Below are 12,876 nucleotides of genomic sequence, written 5' to 3' on the forward strand. Positions count from 1 at the left end.
TTCTAACTACTGGTTCATAAATGAATACGTTTGAAAATGGAATGCATCAACAGAACGGTGTTGGCAGTATAAAATTATCTACAGCACCTTGTATTCCCAGGTGGTCTCCCATCCAAGTACTAACCAGGCCCAACACTGCTTAGCTTCCAAGATCAGATGAGATTGGGCGTATCCAGTGTGGTGTTGCTGTAGATGAGCTTAGTGGTTTTTGTTAGAACTTTTCTACTTCTAAATACTGGTTCATAAATGAATACGTTTGAAAATGGAATGCATCAACAGAACGGTGTTGGCAGTATAAAAATATCTACAGCACCTTGTATTCCCAGGTGGTCTCCCATCCAAGTACTAACCAGGCCCAACACTGCTTAGCTTCCAAGATCAGATGAGATTGGGCGTATCCAGTGTGGTGTGGCTGTAGATGAACTTTGTGGTTTCTGTTAGAACTTTTCTACTTCTAACTACTGGTTCATAAATGAATACGTTTTAAAATGGAATGCATCAACAGAACGGTGTTGGCAGTATAAAATTATCTACAGCACCTTGTATTCCCAGGTGGTCTCCCATCCAAGTACTAACCAGGCCCAACACTGCTTAGCTTCCAAGATCAGATGAGATTGGGCGTATCCAGTGTGGTGTGGCTGTAGATGAGCTTTATGGTTTCTGTTAGAACTTTTCTACTTCTAACTACTGGTTCATAAATAAATACATTTGAAAATGGAATGCATCAACAGAACAGTGTTGGCAGTATAAAAATATCTACAGCACCTTGTATTCCCAGGTGGTCTCCCATCCAAGTACTAACCAGGGCCAATACTGCTTTGCTTCCAAGATCAGATGAGATTGGGCGTATCCAGTGTGGTGTGGCTGTAGATGAGCTTTATGGTTTCTGTTAGAACTTTTCTACTTCTAACTACTGGTTCATAAATAAATACATTTGAAAATGGAATGCATCAACAGAACAGTGTTGGCAGTATAAAAATATCTACAGCACCTTGTATTCCCAGGTGGTCTCCCATCCAAGTACTAACCAGGGCCAATACTGCTTTGCTTCCAAGATCAGATGAGATTGGGCGTATCCAGTGTGGTGTGGCTGTAGATGAGCTTTGTGGTTTCTGTTTGAACTTTTCTACTTCTAACTACTGGTTCATAAATGAATACGTTTGAAAATGGAATGCATCAACAGAACGGTGTTGGCAGTATAAAAATATCTACAGCACCTTGTATTCCCAGGTGGTCTCCCATCCAAGTACTAACCAGGCCCAACACTGCTTAGCTTCCAAGATCAGATGAGATTGGGCGTATCCAGTGTGGTGTGGCTGTAGATGAGCTTTGTGGTTTCTGTTAGAACTTTTCTACTTCTAACTACTGGTTCATAAATGAATACGTTTGAAAATAGAATGCATCAACAGAACGGTGTTGGCAGTATAAAAATATCTACAGCACCTTGTATTCCCAGGTGGTCTCCCATCCAAGTACTAACCAGGGCCAATACTGCTTTGCTTCCAAGATCAGATGAGATTGGGCGTATCCAGTGTGGTGTGGCTGTAGATGAGCTTTGTGGTTTCTGTTTGAACTTTTCTACTTCTAACTACTGGTTCATAAATGAATACATTTGAAAATTGAATGCATCAACAGAACGGTGTTGGCAGTATAAAAGTATCTACAGCACCTTGTATTCCCAGGTGGTCTCCCATCCAAGTACTAACCAGGCCCAACACTGCTTAGCTTTCTAGATCAGATAAGATTGGGCGTATCCAGTGTGGTGTGGATGTAGATGAGCTTTGTGGTTTCTGTTAGAACTTTTCTACTTCTAACTACTGGTTCATAAATGAATACGTTTGAAAATGGAAAGCATCAACAGAACGGTGTTGGCAGTATAAAAATATCTACACCACCTATGTATTCCCAGGTGGTCTCCCATCCAAGTACTAACCAGGCCCAACACTGCTTAGCTTCCAAGATCAGATGAGATTGGGCATATCCAATGTGGTGTGGCTGTAGAAGAGCTTTATGGTTTCTGTTAGTACTTTTCTACTCCTAACTACTGGTTCATAAATGAATACGTTTGAAAATGGAATGCATCAACAGAACGGTGTTGGTAGTATAAAAACATCAACAGCACCTTGTATTCCCAGGAGGTCTCCCATCCAAGTACTACCCAGGCCCAACACTGCTTAGCTTCCAAGATCAGATGAGATTGGGCGTATCCAGTGTGGTGGGGCTGTAGATGAGCTTTGTGGTTTCTGTTAGAACTTTTCTACTTCTAACTACTGGTTCATAAATGAATACGTTTGAAAATGGAATGCATCAACAGAACGGTGTTGGCAGTATAAAAATATCTACAGCACCTTGTATTCCCAGGTGGTCTCCCATCCAAGTACTAACCAGGGCCAATACTGCTTTGCTTCCAAGATCAGATGAGATTGGGCGTATCCAGTGTGGTGTGGCTGTAGATGAGCTTTGTGGTTTCTGTTTGAACTTTTCTACTTCTAACTACTGGTTCATAAATGAATACATTTGAAAATTGAATGCATCAACAGAACGGTGTTGGTAGTATAAAAATATCTACAGCACCTTGTATTCCAGGTGGTCTCCCATCCAAGTACTAACCAGGCCCAACACTGCTTAGCTTCCAAGATCAGATGAGATTGGGCGTATCCAGTGTGGTGTGGCTGTAGATGAGCTTTGTGGTTTCTGTTTGAACTTTTCTACTTCTAACTACTGGTTCATAAATGAATACGTTTTAAAAAGGAATGCATCAACAGAACGGTGTTGACAGTATAAAATTATCTACAGCACCTTGTATTCCCAGGTGGTCTCCCATCCAAGTACTAACCAGGCCCAACACTGCTTAGCTTCCAAGATCAGATGAGATTGGGCGTATCCAGTGTGGTGTGGCAGTAGATAAGCTTTATGGTTTCTGTTAGAACTTTTCTACTTCTAACTACTGGTTCATAAATGAATACGTTTGAAAATGGAATGCATCAACAGAACGGTGTTGGCAGTATAAAAATATCTACATCACCTTGTATTCCCAGGTGGTCTCCCATCCAAGTACTAACCAGGCCCAACACTGCTTAGATTCCAAGATCAGATGAGATTGGGCATATCCAGTGTGGTGTGGCTGTAGATGAGCTTTGTGGTTTCTGTTAGAACTTTTCTACTTCTAACTACTGGTTCATAAATGAATACGTTTGAAAATGGAATGCATCAACAGAACGGTGTTGGTAGTATAAAAATATCTACAGCACCTTGTATTCCAGGTGGTCTCCCATCCAAGTACTAACCAGGCCCAACACTGCTTAGCTTCCAAGATTAGATGAGATTGGGCGTATCCAGTGTGGTGTGGCTGTAGATGAGCTTTATGGTTTCTGTTAGAACTTTTCTACTTCTAACTACTGGTTCATAAACGAATACGTTTGAAAATGGAATGCATCAACAGAACGGTGTTGGTAGTATAAAAATATCTACAGCACCTTGTATTCCCAGGTGGTCTCCCATCCAAGTACTAACCAGGCCCAACACTGCTTAGCTTCCAAGATCAGATGAGATTGGGCGTATCCAGTGTGGTGTGGCTGTAGATGAGCTTTGTGGTTTCTGTTAGAACTTTTCTACTTCTAACTACTGGTTCATAAATGAATACGTTTGAAAATGGAATGCATCAACAGAACGGTGTTGGCAGTATAAAAATATCTACAGCACCTTGTATTCCCAGGTGGTCTCCCATCAAAGTACTAACCAGGCCGAACACTGCTTAGCATCCAAGATCAGATGAGATTGGGCGTATCCAGTGTGGTGTGGCGGTAGATGAATTTTATGGTTTCTGTTAGAACTTTTCTACTTCTAACTACTGGTTCATAAACGAATACGTTTGAAAATGGAATGCATCAACAGAACGGTGTTGGTAGTATAAAAATATCTACAGCACCTTGTATTCCCAGGTGGTCTCCCATCCAAGTACTAACCAGGCCCAACACTGCTTAGCTTCCAAGATCAGATGAGATTGGGCGTATCCAGTGTGGTGTGGCTGTAGATGAGCTTTGTGGTTTCTGTTAGAACTTTTCTACTTCTAACTACTGGTTCATAAATGAATACGTTTGAAAATGGAATGCATCAACAGAACGGTGTTGGCAGTATAAAAATATCTACAGCACCTTGTATTCCCAGGTGGTCTCCCATCCAAGTACTAACCAGGCCCAACACTGCTTAGCTTCCAAGATCAGATGAGATTGGGCGTATCCAGTGTGGTGTGGCGGTAGATGAATTTTATGGTTTCTGTTAGAACTTTTCTACTTCTAACTACTGGTTCATAAACGAATACGTTTGAAAATGGAATGCATCAACAGAACGGTGTTGGTAGTATAAAAATATCTACAGCACCTTGTATTCCCAGGTGGTCTCCCATCCAAGTACTAACCAGGCCCAACACTGCTTAGCTTCCAAGATCAGATGAGATTGGGCGTATCCAGTGTGGTGTGGCTGTAGATGAGCTTTGTGGTTTCTGTTAGAACTTTTCTACTTCTAACTACTGGTTCATAAATGAATACGTTTGAAAATGGAATGCATCAACAGAACGGTGTTGGTAGTATAAAAATATCTACAGCACCTTCTATTCCAGGTGGTCTCCCATCCAATTACTAACCAGGCCCAACACTGCTTAGCTTCCAAGATCAGATGAGATTGGGCGTATCCAGTGTGGTGTTGCTGTAGATTAATTTTCTGGTTTCTGTTAGAACTTTTCTACTTCTAACTACTGGTTCATAAATGAATACGTTTTAAAATGGAATGCATCAACAGAACGGTGTTGGCAGGATAAAAATATCTACAGCACCTTGTATTCCCAGGTGGTCTCCCATACAAGTACTAACCAGGCCCAACACTGCTTAGCTTCCAAGATCAGATGAGATTGGGCGTATCCAGTGTGGTGTGGCTGTAGATGAGCTTTGTGGTTTCTGTTTGAACTTTTCTACTTCTAACTACTGGTTCATAAATGAATACATTTGAAAATTGAATGCATCAACAGAACGGTGTTGGCAGTATAAAAATATATACAGCACCTTGTATTCCCAGGTGGTCTCCCATCCAAGTACTAACCAGGCCCAACACTGCTTAGCTTCCAAGATCAGATGAGATTGAGCGTATCCAGTGTGGTGTGGCTGTAGATGAACTTACTGGTTTCTGTTAGAACTTTTCTACTTCTAACTACTGGTTCATAAATGAATACGTTTGAAAATGGAATGCATCAACAGAACGGTGTTGGTAGTATAAAAATATCTACAGCACCTTGTATTCCAGGTGGTCTCCCATCCAAGTACTAACCAGGCCCAACACTGCTTAGCTTCCAAGATCAGATGAGATTGAGCGTATCCAGTGTGGTGTTGCTGTAGATGAACTTACTGGTTTCTGTTAGAACTTTTCTACTTCTAACTACTGGTTCATAAATGAATACGTTTGAAAATGGAATGCATCAACAGAACGGTGTTGGTAGTATAAAAATATCTACAGCACCTTGTATTCCAGGTGGTCTCCCATCCAAGTACTAACCATGCCCAACACTGCTTAGCTTCCAAGATCAGATGAGATTGGGCGTATCCAGTGTGGTGTGGCTGTAGATGAGCTTTATGGTTTCTGTTAGAACTTTTCTACTTCTAACTACTGGTTCATAAACGAATACGTTTGAAAATGGAATGCATCAACAGAACGGTGTTGGTAGTATAAAAATATCTACAGCACCTTGTATTCCCAGGTGGTCTCCCATCCAAGTACTAACCAGGCCCAACACTGCTTAGCTTCCAAGATCAGATGAGATTGGGCGTATCCAGTGTGGTGTGGCTGTAGATGAGCTTTGTGGTTTCTGTTAGAACTTTTCTACTTCTAACTACTGGTTCAAAAATGAATACATTTGAAAATGGAATGCATCAAAAGAACGGTGTTGGCAGTATAAAAATATCTACAGCACCTTGTATTCCCAGGTGGTCTCCCATCCAAGTACTAACCAGGCCCAACACTGCTTAGCTTTAAAGATCAGATGAGATTGGGCGTATCCAGTGTGGTGTGGCTGTAGATGAGCTCTGTAGTTTCTGTTAGAACTTTTCTACTTCTAACTACTGGTTCATAAATGAATACGTTTTAAAATGGAATGCATCAACAGAACGGTGTTGGCAGTATAAAATTATCTACAGCACCTTGTATTCCCAGGTGGTCTCCCATCCAAGTACTAACCAGGCCCAACACTGCTTAGCTTCCAAGATCAGATGAGATTGGGCATATCCAGTATGGTGTGGCTGTAGATGAGCTTTATGGTTTCTGTTAGAACTTTTCTACTTCTAACTACTGGTTCATAAATGAATACGTTTGAAAATGGAATGCATCAACAGAACGGTGTTGGTAGTATAAAAATATCTACAGCACCTTGTATTCCCAGGTGGTCTCCCATCCAAGTACTAACCAGGCCCAACACTGCTTAGCTTCCAAGATCAGATGAGATTGGGCGTATCCAGTGTGGTGTGGCGGTAGATGAGTTTTATGGTTTCTGTTAGAACTTTTCTACTTCTAACTACTGGTTCATAAACGAATACGTTTGAAAATGGAATGCATCAACAGAACGGTGTTGGTAGTATAAAAATATCTACAGCACCTTGTATTCCCAGGTGGTCTCCCATCCAAGTACTAACCAGGCCCAACACTGCTTAGCTTCCAAGATCAGATGAGATTGGGCGTATCCAGTGTGGTGTGGCTGTAGATGAGCTTTGTGGTTTCTGTTAGAACTTTTCTACTTCTAACTACTGGTTCAAAAATGAATACATTTGAAAATGGAATGCATCAAAAGAACGGTGTTGGCAGTATAAAAATATCTACAGCACCTTGTATTCCCAGGTGGTCTCCCATCCAAGTACTAACCAGGCCCAACACTGCTTAGCTTTAAAGATCAGATGAGATTGGGCGTATCCAGTGTGGTGTGGCTGTAGATGAGCTCTGTAGTTTCTGTTAGAACTTTTCTACTTCTAACTACTGGTTCATAAATGAATACGTTTTAAAATGGAATGCATCAACAGAACGGTGTTGGCAGTATAAAATTATCTACAGCACCTTGTATTCCCAGGTGGTCTCCCATCCAAGTACTAACCAGGCCCAACACTGCTTAGCTTCCAAGATCAGATGAGATTGGGCATATCCAGTATGGTGTGGCTGTAGATGAGCTTTATGGTTTCTGTTAGAACTTTTCTACTTCTAACTACTGGTTCATAAATGAATACGTTTGAAAATGGAATGCATCAACAGAACGGTGTTGGTAGTATAAAAATATCTTCAGCACCTTGTATTCCCAGGTGGTCTCCCATCCAAGTACTAACCAGGCCCAACACTGCTTAGCTTCCAAGATCAGATGAGATTGGGCGTATCCAGTGTGGTGTGGCTGTAGATGAGCTTTGTGGTTTCTGTTAGAACTTTTCTACTTCTAACTACTGGTTCATAAATGAATACGTTTGAAAATGGAATGCATCAACAGAACGGTGTTGGCAGTATAAAAATATCTACAGCACCTTGTATTCCCAGGTGGTCTCCCATCCAAGTACTAACCAGGCCCAACACTTCTTAGCTTCCAAGATCAGATGAGATTGGGCGTATCCAGTATGGTGTGGCTGTAGATGAGCTTTATGGTTTCTGTTAGAACTTTTCTACTTCTAACTACTGGTTCATAAATGAATACGTTTGAAAATGGAATGCATCAACAAAACGGTGTTGGTAGTATAAAAATATCTACAGCACCTTGTATTCCCAGGTGGTCTCCCATCCAAGTACTAACCAGGCCCAACACTGCTTAGCTTCCAAGATCAGATGAGATTGGGCGTATCCAGTGTGGTGTGGCTGTAGATGAGCTTTGTGGTTTCTGTTAGAACTTTTCTACTTCTAACTACTGGTTCATAAATGAATACGTTTGAAAATGGAATGCATCAACAGAACGGTGTTGGCAGTATAAAAATATCTACAGCACCTTGTATTCCCAGGTGGTCTCCCATCCAAGTACTAACCAGACCCAACACTGCTTAGCTTCCAAGATCAGATGAGATTGGGCGGATCCAGTGTGGTGTTGCTGTAGATGAATTTTCTGGTTTCTGTTAGAACTTTTCTACTTCTAACTACTGGTTCATAAATGAATACGTTTTAAAATGGAATGCATCAACAGAACGGTGTTGGCAGGATAAAAATATCTACAGCACCTTGTATTCCCAGGTGGTCTCCCATACAAGTACTAACCAGGCCCAACACTGCTTAGCTTCCAAGATCAGATGAGATTGGGCGTATCCAGTGTGGTGTGGCTGTAGATGAGCTTTGTGGTTTCTGTTAGAACTTTTCTACTTCTAACTACTGGTTCATAAATGAATACATTTGAAAATGGAATGGATCAACAGAACGGTGTTGGCAGGATAAAAATATCTACAGCACCTTGTATTCCCAGGTGGTCTCCCATCCAAGTACTAACCAGGCCCAACACTGCTTAGCTTCCAAGATCAGATGAAATTGGGCGTATCCAGTGTGGTGTTGCTGTAGATGAGCTTTGTGGTTTCTGTTAGAACTTTTCTACTTCTAACTACTGGTTCATAAATGAATACGTTTTAAAATGGAATGCATCAACAGAACGGTGTTGGCAGTATAAAAATATCTACAGCACCTTGTATTCCCAGGTGGTCTCCCATCCAAGTACTAACCAGGCCCAACAATTCTTAGCTTCCAAGATCAGATGAGATTGGGCGTATCCAGTGTGGTGTGGCTGTAGATGAGCGTTGTGGTTTCTGTTAGAACTTTTCAACTTCTAACTACTGGTTCATAAATGAATACGTTTGAAAATGGAATGCATCAACAGAACGGTGTTGGCAGTATAAAAATATCTACAGCACCTTGTATTCCCAGGTGGTCTCCCATCCAAGTACTAACCAGGCCCAACACTGCTTAGCTTCCAAGATCAGATGAGATTGGGCGTATCCAGTATGGTGTGGCTGTAGATGAGCTTTATGGTTTCTGTTAGAACTTTTCTACTTCTAACTACTGGTTCATAAATGAATACGTTTGAAAATGGAATGCATCAACAGAACGGTGTTGGTAGTATAAAAATATCTACAGCACCTTGTATTCCCAGGTGGTCTCCCATCCAAATACTAACCAGGCCCAACACTGCTTAGCTTCCAAGATCAGATGAGATTGGGCGTATCCAGTGTGGTGTGGCTGTAGATGAGCTTTGTGGTTTCTGTTAGAACTTTTCTACTTCTAACTACTGGTTCATAAATGAATACGTTTGAAAATGGAATGCATCAACAGAACGGTGTTGGCAGTATAAAAATATCTACAGCACCTTGTATTCCCAGGTGGTCTCCCATCCAAGTACTAACCAGACCCAACACTGCTTAGCTTCCAAGATCAGATGAGATTGGGCGTATCTAGTGTGGTGTTGCTGTAGATGAATTTTCTGGTTTCTGTTAGAACTTTTCTACTTCTAACTACTGGTTCATAAATGAATACGTTTTAAAATGGAATGCATCAACAGAACGGTGTTGGCAGGATAAAAATATCTACAGCACCTTGTATTCCCAGGTGGTCTCCCATACAAGTACTAACCAGGCCCAACACTGCTTAGCTTCCAAGATCAGATGATATTGGGCGTATCCAGTGTGGTGTGGCTGTAGATGAGCTTTGTGGTTTCTGTTAGAACTTTTCTACTTCTAACTACTGGTTCATAAATGAATACGTTTGAAAATGGAATGGATCAACAGAACGGTGTTGGCAGGATAAAAATATCTACAGCACCTTGTATTCCCAGGTGGTCTCCCATCCAAGTACTAACCAGGCCCAACACTGCTTAGCTTCCAAGATCAGATGAAATTGGGCGTATCCAGTGTAGTGTTGCTGTAGATGAGCTTTGTGGTTTCTGTTAGAACTTTTCTACTTCTAACTACTGGTTCATAAATGAATACGTTTTAAAATGGAATGCATCAACAGAACGGTGTTGGCAGTATAAAAATATCTACAGCACCTTGTATTCCCAGGTGGTCTCCCATCCAAGTACTAACCAGGCCCAACAATTCTTAGTTTCCAAGATCAGATGAGATTGGGCGTATCCAGTGTGGTGTGGCTGTAGATGAGCGTTGTGGTTTCTGTTAGAACTTTTCAACTTCTAACTACAGGTTCATAAATGAATACGTTTGAAAATGGAATGCATCAACAGAACGGTGTTGGCAGTATAAAAATATCTACAGCACCTTGTATTCCCAGGTGGTCTCCCATCCAAGTACTAACCAGGCCCAACACTGCTTAGCTTCCAAGATCAGATGAGATTGGGCGTATCCAGTGTGGTGTGGCTGTAGATGAGCTTTGTGGTTTCTGTTAGAACTTTTCAACTTCTAACTACTGGTTCATAAATGAATACGTTTGAAAATGGAATGCATCAACAGAACGGTGTTGGCAGTATAAAAATATCTACAGCACCTTGTATTCCCAGGTGGTCTCCCATACAAGTACTAACCAGGCCCAACACTGCTTAGCTTCCAAGATCAGATGAGATTGGGCGTATCCAGTGTGGTGTGGCTGTAGATGAGCTTTGTGGTTTCTGTTTGAACTTTTCTACTTCTAACTACTGGTTCATAAATGAATACATTTGAAAATTGAATGCATCAACAAAACGGTGTTGGTAGTATAAAAATATATACAGCACCTTGTATGCCCAGGTGGTCTCCCATCCAAGTACTAACCAGGCCCAACACTGCTTAGCTTCCAAGATCAGATGAGATTGAGCGTATCCAGTGTGGTGTTGCTGTAGATGAACTTACTGGTTTCTGTTAGAACTTTTCTACTTCTAACTACTGGTTCATAAATGAATACGTTTGAAAATGGAATGCATCAACAGAACGGTGTTGGTAGTATAAAAATATCTACAGCACCTTGTATTCCAAGTGGTCTCCCATCCAAGTACTAACCAGGCCCAACACTGCTTAGCTTCCAAGATCAGATGAGATTGGGCGTATCCACTGTGGTGTTGCTGTAGATGAACTTACTGGTTTCTGTTAGAACTTTTCTACTTCTAACTTCTGGTTCATAAATGAATACGTTTGAAAATGGAATGCATCAACAGAACGGTGTTGGCAGGATAAAAAAATCTACAGCACCTTGTATTCCCAGGTGGTCTCCCATCCAAGTACTAACCAGGCCCAACACTGCTTAGCTTCCAAGATCAGATGAGATTGGGCGTATCCAGTGTGGTGTGGCTGTAGATGAGCTTTATGGTTTCTGTTAGAACTTTTCTACTTCTAACTACTGGTTCATAAACGAATACGTTTGAAAATGGAATGCATCAACAGAACGGTGTTGGTAGTATAAAAATATCTACAGCACCTTGTATTCCCAGGTGGTCTCCCATCCAAGTACTAACCAGGCCCAACACTGCTTAGCTTCCAAGATCAGATGAGATTGGGTGTATCCAGTGTGGTGTGGCTGTAGATGAGCTTTGTGGTTTCTGTTAGAACTTTTCTACTTCTATCTACTGGTACATAAATGAATACGTTTGAAAATGGAATGCATCAACAGAACGGTGTTGGCAGTATAAAAATATCTACAGCACCTTGTATTCCCAGGTGGTCACCCATCCAAGTACTAACCAGGCCCAACACTGCTTAGCTTCCAATATCAGATGAGATTGGGCGTATCCAGTGTGGTGTTGCTGTAGATGAATTTTCTGGTTTCTGTTAGAACTTTTCTACTTCTAACTACTGGTTCATAAATGAATACGTTTGAAAATGGAATGCATCAACAGAACGGTGTTGGCAGTATAAAAATATCTACAGCACCTTGTATTCCAGGTGGTCTCCCATCCAAGTACTAACCAGGCCCAACACTGCTTTGCTTCCAAGATCAAATGAGATTGGGCGTATCCAGTGTGATGTGGATGTAGATGAGCTTTGTGGTTTCTGTTAGAACTTTTCTACTTCTAACTACTGGTTCATAAATGAATACGTTTGAAAATGGAATGCATCAACAGAACGGTGTTGGCAGGATAAAAATATCTACAGCACCTTGCATTCCCAGGTGGTCTCCCATCCAAGTACTAACCAGGCCCAACACTGCTTAGCTTCCAAGATCAGATGAGATTGGGCGTATCCAGTGTGGTGTGGCTGTAGATGAGCTTTGTGGTTTCTGTTTGAACTTTTCTACTTCTAACTACTGGTTCATAAATGAATACGTTTGAAAATGGAATGCATCAACAGAACGGTGTTGGCAGTATAAAAATATCTACAGCACCTTGTATTCCCAGGTGGTCTCCCATCCAAGTACTAACCAGGCCCAACACTGCTTAGCTTCCAAGATCAGATGAGATTGGGCGTATCCAGTGTGGTGTGGCTGTAGATGAACTTTGTGGTTTCTGTTAGAACTTTTCTACTTCTAACTACTGGTTCATAAATGAATACGTTTTAAAATGGAATGCATCAACAGAACGGTGTTGACAGTATAAAATTATCTACAGCACCTTGTATTCCCAGGTGGTCTCCCATCCAAGTACTAACCAGGCCCAACACTGCTTAGCTTCCAAGATCAGATGAGATTGGGCGTATCCAGTGTGGTGTGGCTGTAGATGAGCTTTATGGTTTCTGTTAGAACTTTTCTACTTCTAACTACTGGTTCATAAATGAATACGTTTGAAAATGGAATGCATCAACAGAACGGTGTTGGCAGTATAAAATTATCTACAGCACCTTGTATTCCCAGGTGGTCTCCCATCCAAGTACTAACCAGGCCCAACACTGCTTAGCTTCCAAGATCAGATGAGATTGGGCGTATCCAGTGTGGTGTGGCTGTAGATGAGCTTTGTGGTTTCTGTTTGAACTTTTCTAC

General features: G+C 41.4%; 40 non-coding genes and 17 pseudogenes across 40 annotated transcripts; all 57 read right to left on the bottom strand.

Annotated features, from left to right (window-relative positions):
- Positions 1 to 75: 75 nt before the first annotated feature.
- Positions 76 to 194, bottom strand: LOC135059786 (5S ribosomal RNA). Its single transcript, XR_010246185.1, has one exon. It is a non-coding gene; the product is annotated as a 5S ribosomal RNA (ribosomal RNA).
- Positions 195 to 301: 107 nt separating this feature from the next.
- On the bottom strand, positions 302 to 420 carry LOC134884774 (5S ribosomal RNA). Its single transcript, XR_010168909.1, has one exon. It is a non-coding gene; the product is annotated as a 5S ribosomal RNA (ribosomal RNA).
- Positions 421 to 527: 107 nt separating this feature from the next.
- LOC134884785 (5S ribosomal RNA) lies at positions 528 to 646 on the bottom strand. The gene has a single exon (XR_010168920.1). It is a non-coding gene; the product is annotated as a 5S ribosomal RNA (ribosomal RNA).
- Positions 647 to 753: 107 nt separating this feature from the next.
- Positions 754 to 872, bottom strand: LOC134888977 (5S ribosomal RNA; annotated as a pseudogene).
- Positions 873 to 979: 107 nt separating this feature from the next.
- LOC134888978 (5S ribosomal RNA) lies at positions 980 to 1,098 on the bottom strand (annotated as a pseudogene).
- A 107-nt stretch (positions 1,099 to 1,205) lies between these two features.
- On the bottom strand, positions 1,206 to 1,324 carry LOC134884797 (5S ribosomal RNA). The gene has a single exon (XR_010168931.1). It is a non-coding gene; the product is annotated as a 5S ribosomal RNA (ribosomal RNA).
- A 107-nt stretch (positions 1,325 to 1,431) lies between these two features.
- On the bottom strand, positions 1,432 to 1,550 carry LOC134888979 (5S ribosomal RNA; annotated as a pseudogene).
- A 107-nt stretch (positions 1,551 to 1,657) lies between these two features.
- On the bottom strand, positions 1,658 to 1,776 carry LOC134894002 (5S ribosomal RNA; annotated as a pseudogene).
- Positions 1,777 to 1,883: 107 nt separating this feature from the next.
- LOC134892964 (5S ribosomal RNA) lies at positions 1,884 to 2,003 on the bottom strand (annotated as a pseudogene).
- A 107-nt stretch (positions 2,004 to 2,110) lies between these two features.
- On the bottom strand, positions 2,111 to 2,229 carry LOC135068336 (5S ribosomal RNA). The gene has a single exon (XR_010254540.1). It is a non-coding gene; the product is annotated as a 5S ribosomal RNA (ribosomal RNA).
- Positions 2,230 to 2,336: 107 nt separating this feature from the next.
- LOC134888980 (5S ribosomal RNA) lies at positions 2,337 to 2,455 on the bottom strand (annotated as a pseudogene).
- A 107-nt stretch (positions 2,456 to 2,562) lies between these two features.
- On the bottom strand, positions 2,563 to 2,680 carry LOC134884769 (5S ribosomal RNA). Its single transcript, XR_010168904.1, has one exon. It is a non-coding gene; the product is annotated as a 5S ribosomal RNA (ribosomal RNA).
- Positions 2,681 to 2,787: 107 nt separating this feature from the next.
- Positions 2,788 to 2,906, bottom strand: LOC135061397 (5S ribosomal RNA). The gene has a single exon (XR_010247779.1). It is a non-coding gene; the product is annotated as a 5S ribosomal RNA (ribosomal RNA).
- A 107-nt stretch (positions 2,907 to 3,013) lies between these two features.
- LOC134886582 (5S ribosomal RNA) lies at positions 3,014 to 3,132 on the bottom strand. The gene has a single exon (XR_010170664.1). It is a non-coding gene; the product is annotated as a 5S ribosomal RNA (ribosomal RNA).
- A 107-nt stretch (positions 3,133 to 3,239) lies between these two features.
- On the bottom strand, positions 3,240 to 3,357 carry LOC134891515 (5S ribosomal RNA; annotated as a pseudogene).
- Positions 3,358 to 3,464: 107 nt separating this feature from the next.
- Positions 3,465 to 3,583, bottom strand: LOC134884810 (5S ribosomal RNA). The gene has a single exon (XR_010168943.1). It is a non-coding gene; the product is annotated as a 5S ribosomal RNA (ribosomal RNA).
- Positions 3,584 to 3,690: 107 nt separating this feature from the next.
- Positions 3,691 to 3,809, bottom strand: LOC134893307 (5S ribosomal RNA; annotated as a pseudogene).
- Positions 3,810 to 3,916: 107 nt separating this feature from the next.
- On the bottom strand, positions 3,917 to 4,035 carry LOC134884822 (5S ribosomal RNA). The gene has a single exon (XR_010168954.1). It is a non-coding gene; the product is annotated as a 5S ribosomal RNA (ribosomal RNA).
- A 107-nt stretch (positions 4,036 to 4,142) lies between these two features.
- Positions 4,143 to 4,261, bottom strand: LOC135065286 (5S ribosomal RNA). Its single transcript, XR_010251569.1, has one exon. It is a non-coding gene; the product is annotated as a 5S ribosomal RNA (ribosomal RNA).
- A 107-nt stretch (positions 4,262 to 4,368) lies between these two features.
- LOC134884833 (5S ribosomal RNA) lies at positions 4,369 to 4,487 on the bottom strand. Its single transcript, XR_010168965.1, has one exon. It is a non-coding gene; the product is annotated as a 5S ribosomal RNA (ribosomal RNA).
- A 107-nt stretch (positions 4,488 to 4,594) lies between these two features.
- LOC134893954 (5S ribosomal RNA) lies at positions 4,595 to 4,712 on the bottom strand (annotated as a pseudogene).
- Positions 4,713 to 4,819: 107 nt separating this feature from the next.
- On the bottom strand, positions 4,820 to 4,938 carry LOC135060974 (5S ribosomal RNA). Its single transcript, XR_010247368.1, has one exon. It is a non-coding gene; the product is annotated as a 5S ribosomal RNA (ribosomal RNA).
- Positions 4,939 to 5,045: 107 nt separating this feature from the next.
- Positions 5,046 to 5,164, bottom strand: LOC135066954 (5S ribosomal RNA). Its single transcript, XR_010253187.1, has one exon. It is a non-coding gene; the product is annotated as a 5S ribosomal RNA (ribosomal RNA).
- Positions 5,165 to 5,271: 107 nt separating this feature from the next.
- Positions 5,272 to 5,389, bottom strand: LOC134890852 (5S ribosomal RNA; annotated as a pseudogene).
- Positions 5,390 to 5,496: 107 nt separating this feature from the next.
- LOC134890957 (5S ribosomal RNA) lies at positions 5,497 to 5,614 on the bottom strand (annotated as a pseudogene).
- A 107-nt stretch (positions 5,615 to 5,721) lies between these two features.
- Positions 5,722 to 5,840, bottom strand: LOC134884844 (5S ribosomal RNA). The gene has a single exon (XR_010168976.1). It is a non-coding gene; the product is annotated as a 5S ribosomal RNA (ribosomal RNA).
- Positions 5,841 to 5,947: 107 nt separating this feature from the next.
- On the bottom strand, positions 5,948 to 6,066 carry LOC134884761 (5S ribosomal RNA). The gene has a single exon (XR_010168896.1). It is a non-coding gene; the product is annotated as a 5S ribosomal RNA (ribosomal RNA).
- Positions 6,067 to 6,173: 107 nt separating this feature from the next.
- On the bottom strand, positions 6,174 to 6,292 carry LOC135064230 (5S ribosomal RNA). The gene has a single exon (XR_010250541.1). It is a non-coding gene; the product is annotated as a 5S ribosomal RNA (ribosomal RNA).
- Positions 6,293 to 6,399: 107 nt separating this feature from the next.
- On the bottom strand, positions 6,400 to 6,518 carry LOC135065287 (5S ribosomal RNA). Its single transcript, XR_010251570.1, has one exon. It is a non-coding gene; the product is annotated as a 5S ribosomal RNA (ribosomal RNA).
- A 107-nt stretch (positions 6,519 to 6,625) lies between these two features.
- On the bottom strand, positions 6,626 to 6,744 carry LOC134884855 (5S ribosomal RNA). The gene has a single exon (XR_010168987.1). It is a non-coding gene; the product is annotated as a 5S ribosomal RNA (ribosomal RNA).
- Positions 6,745 to 6,851: 107 nt separating this feature from the next.
- LOC134884762 (5S ribosomal RNA) lies at positions 6,852 to 6,970 on the bottom strand. Its single transcript, XR_010168897.1, has one exon. It is a non-coding gene; the product is annotated as a 5S ribosomal RNA (ribosomal RNA).
- Positions 6,971 to 7,077: 107 nt separating this feature from the next.
- On the bottom strand, positions 7,078 to 7,196 carry LOC135064231 (5S ribosomal RNA). The gene has a single exon (XR_010250542.1). It is a non-coding gene; the product is annotated as a 5S ribosomal RNA (ribosomal RNA).
- Positions 7,197 to 7,303: 107 nt separating this feature from the next.
- Positions 7,304 to 7,422, bottom strand: LOC135065090 (5S ribosomal RNA). Its single transcript, XR_010251380.1, has one exon. It is a non-coding gene; the product is annotated as a 5S ribosomal RNA (ribosomal RNA).
- Positions 7,423 to 7,529: 107 nt separating this feature from the next.
- Positions 7,530 to 7,648, bottom strand: LOC135069354 (5S ribosomal RNA). The gene has a single exon (XR_010255537.1). It is a non-coding gene; the product is annotated as a 5S ribosomal RNA (ribosomal RNA).
- Positions 7,649 to 7,755: 107 nt separating this feature from the next.
- Positions 7,756 to 7,874, bottom strand: LOC134884867 (5S ribosomal RNA). The gene has a single exon (XR_010168998.1). It is a non-coding gene; the product is annotated as a 5S ribosomal RNA (ribosomal RNA).
- Positions 7,875 to 7,981: 107 nt separating this feature from the next.
- Positions 7,982 to 8,100, bottom strand: LOC135071012 (5S ribosomal RNA). The gene has a single exon (XR_010257156.1). It is a non-coding gene; the product is annotated as a 5S ribosomal RNA (ribosomal RNA).
- Positions 8,101 to 8,207: 107 nt separating this feature from the next.
- On the bottom strand, positions 8,208 to 8,326 carry LOC135060975 (5S ribosomal RNA). The gene has a single exon (XR_010247369.1). It is a non-coding gene; the product is annotated as a 5S ribosomal RNA (ribosomal RNA).
- A 107-nt stretch (positions 8,327 to 8,433) lies between these two features.
- On the bottom strand, positions 8,434 to 8,552 carry LOC135066465 (5S ribosomal RNA). Its single transcript, XR_010252712.1, has one exon. It is a non-coding gene; the product is annotated as a 5S ribosomal RNA (ribosomal RNA).
- Positions 8,553 to 8,659: 107 nt separating this feature from the next.
- LOC134885522 (5S ribosomal RNA) lies at positions 8,660 to 8,778 on the bottom strand. Its single transcript, XR_010169634.1, has one exon. It is a non-coding gene; the product is annotated as a 5S ribosomal RNA (ribosomal RNA).
- Positions 8,779 to 8,885: 107 nt separating this feature from the next.
- On the bottom strand, positions 8,886 to 9,004 carry LOC135059346 (5S ribosomal RNA). The gene has a single exon (XR_010245752.1). It is a non-coding gene; the product is annotated as a 5S ribosomal RNA (ribosomal RNA).
- Positions 9,005 to 9,111: 107 nt separating this feature from the next.
- Positions 9,112 to 9,230, bottom strand: LOC135061886 (5S ribosomal RNA). Its single transcript, XR_010248252.1, has one exon. It is a non-coding gene; the product is annotated as a 5S ribosomal RNA (ribosomal RNA).
- A 107-nt stretch (positions 9,231 to 9,337) lies between these two features.
- On the bottom strand, positions 9,338 to 9,456 carry LOC134887180 (5S ribosomal RNA; annotated as a pseudogene).
- Positions 9,457 to 9,563: 107 nt separating this feature from the next.
- LOC134887147 (5S ribosomal RNA) lies at positions 9,564 to 9,682 on the bottom strand (annotated as a pseudogene).
- Positions 9,683 to 9,789: 107 nt separating this feature from the next.
- LOC134884648 (5S ribosomal RNA) lies at positions 9,790 to 9,908 on the bottom strand. Its single transcript, XR_010168788.1, has one exon. It is a non-coding gene; the product is annotated as a 5S ribosomal RNA (ribosomal RNA).
- A 107-nt stretch (positions 9,909 to 10,015) lies between these two features.
- LOC134891365 (5S ribosomal RNA) lies at positions 10,016 to 10,134 on the bottom strand (annotated as a pseudogene).
- A 107-nt stretch (positions 10,135 to 10,241) lies between these two features.
- Positions 10,242 to 10,360, bottom strand: LOC134884878 (5S ribosomal RNA). Its single transcript, XR_010169009.1, has one exon. It is a non-coding gene; the product is annotated as a 5S ribosomal RNA (ribosomal RNA).
- Positions 10,361 to 10,467: 107 nt separating this feature from the next.
- LOC135060976 (5S ribosomal RNA) lies at positions 10,468 to 10,586 on the bottom strand. Its single transcript, XR_010247370.1, has one exon. It is a non-coding gene; the product is annotated as a 5S ribosomal RNA (ribosomal RNA).
- Positions 10,587 to 10,693: 107 nt separating this feature from the next.
- LOC134890741 (5S ribosomal RNA) lies at positions 10,694 to 10,812 on the bottom strand (annotated as a pseudogene).
- A 107-nt stretch (positions 10,813 to 10,919) lies between these two features.
- LOC134893109 (5S ribosomal RNA) lies at positions 10,920 to 11,037 on the bottom strand (annotated as a pseudogene).
- A 107-nt stretch (positions 11,038 to 11,144) lies between these two features.
- LOC134901588 (5S ribosomal RNA) lies at positions 11,145 to 11,263 on the bottom strand. Its single transcript, XR_010175074.1, has one exon. It is a non-coding gene; the product is annotated as a 5S ribosomal RNA (ribosomal RNA).
- A 107-nt stretch (positions 11,264 to 11,370) lies between these two features.
- LOC135068294 (5S ribosomal RNA) lies at positions 11,371 to 11,489 on the bottom strand. The gene has a single exon (XR_010254498.1). It is a non-coding gene; the product is annotated as a 5S ribosomal RNA (ribosomal RNA).
- A 107-nt stretch (positions 11,490 to 11,596) lies between these two features.
- Positions 11,597 to 11,715, bottom strand: LOC135067838 (5S ribosomal RNA). The gene has a single exon (XR_010254047.1). It is a non-coding gene; the product is annotated as a 5S ribosomal RNA (ribosomal RNA).
- Positions 11,716 to 11,822: 107 nt separating this feature from the next.
- LOC134895147 (5S ribosomal RNA) lies at positions 11,823 to 11,940 on the bottom strand (annotated as a pseudogene).
- A 107-nt stretch (positions 11,941 to 12,047) lies between these two features.
- LOC134901861 (5S ribosomal RNA) lies at positions 12,048 to 12,166 on the bottom strand. Its single transcript, XR_010175338.1, has one exon. It is a non-coding gene; the product is annotated as a 5S ribosomal RNA (ribosomal RNA).
- A 107-nt stretch (positions 12,167 to 12,273) lies between these two features.
- On the bottom strand, positions 12,274 to 12,392 carry LOC134884889 (5S ribosomal RNA). The gene has a single exon (XR_010169020.1). It is a non-coding gene; the product is annotated as a 5S ribosomal RNA (ribosomal RNA).
- Positions 12,393 to 12,499: 107 nt separating this feature from the next.
- LOC134884900 (5S ribosomal RNA) lies at positions 12,500 to 12,618 on the bottom strand. Its single transcript, XR_010169031.1, has one exon. It is a non-coding gene; the product is annotated as a 5S ribosomal RNA (ribosomal RNA).
- A 107-nt stretch (positions 12,619 to 12,725) lies between these two features.
- On the bottom strand, positions 12,726 to 12,844 carry LOC134884911 (5S ribosomal RNA). Its single transcript, XR_010169042.1, has one exon. It is a non-coding gene; the product is annotated as a 5S ribosomal RNA (ribosomal RNA).
- Between the last annotated feature and the right edge of the window lie 32 nt (positions 12,845 to 12,876).

This window comes from Pseudophryne corroboree, chromosome 3, assembly GCF_028390025.1.
Source record: "Pseudophryne corroboree isolate aPseCor3 chromosome 3, aPseCor3.hap2, whole genome shotgun sequence".
Lineage (NCBI taxonomy): Eukaryota > Metazoa > Chordata > Amphibia > Anura > Myobatrachidae > Pseudophryne > Pseudophryne corroboree.